Genomic DNA, 783 nt, shown 5'->3' on the forward strand with positions numbered 1-783 from the left:
GAGATAAAAGCAATTGTGAAGTGAGGCGCCCGGTTCAAGGAGTAAGCCTCCCCACTTGAGAAGACAACTGTGGCGGTGCCACGAGGCTGTGATTCATAGGCTCACCTTTTAGGGGTGGAAAGACCAGGGAAGAAACTTATTTACAAAAATGAGAATAAAAAATATTCTGGGCTGGGTACGGTGAGCCATGCTTATAATCCCAACGCTCTGGGAAGCCAAGGCGAGAAGATCATTTGAGCCCAGGAGTTGGAGGCTGCAGCGAACTATTAGAGCACCACTGTACTCCAGCCTGGACAACAGAGTGAGATATTGTCTCTAACAAAAAGTGTAGGGGGAAAATAATTTTCTAAAACGAAGCTGGAGGTTCTGCACAACAAGATGAGGTTTTCCTGTCCTCTCTAGGGTAAATGAGGCATGCAGGCGCCTGCACCCTCTAGGTGAGGACAAGGCGTGTGAGAGTCTCTGGGTCTGCCCCAGGGCCGCCGGCGGCCTCTGGGCGGTGCCGCCTGGTGGGCATCATCCTGGACGCGTGGATAACCAGGGCTGAGGGAGTCCAAGGTACATTGTGTTCCTCACCACAAGATGTCGCCGCTGCTAATGATTAGAGGGCTCTCAGCAAGACCAACTCCCAACCCCAGACGCTGAGTCAGAAACTCTGGGGTTGGGGCCCAGCAATTCGTGTTTTTCACAAGGCGTCCAGGGGATTCTGAAACATGCTCAAATTTGAGAACCATTGGTAAAAGGCATCCTGCAGGTCTCACTGCCTCTGAGGTCTGCCCTTTC

This window comes from Mandrillus leucophaeus, unplaced genomic scaffold (assembly GCF_000951045.1).
Source record: "Mandrillus leucophaeus isolate KB7577 unplaced genomic scaffold, Mleu.le_1.0 Scaffold159, whole genome shotgun sequence".
Lineage (NCBI taxonomy): Eukaryota > Metazoa > Chordata > Mammalia > Primates > Cercopithecidae > Mandrillus > Mandrillus leucophaeus.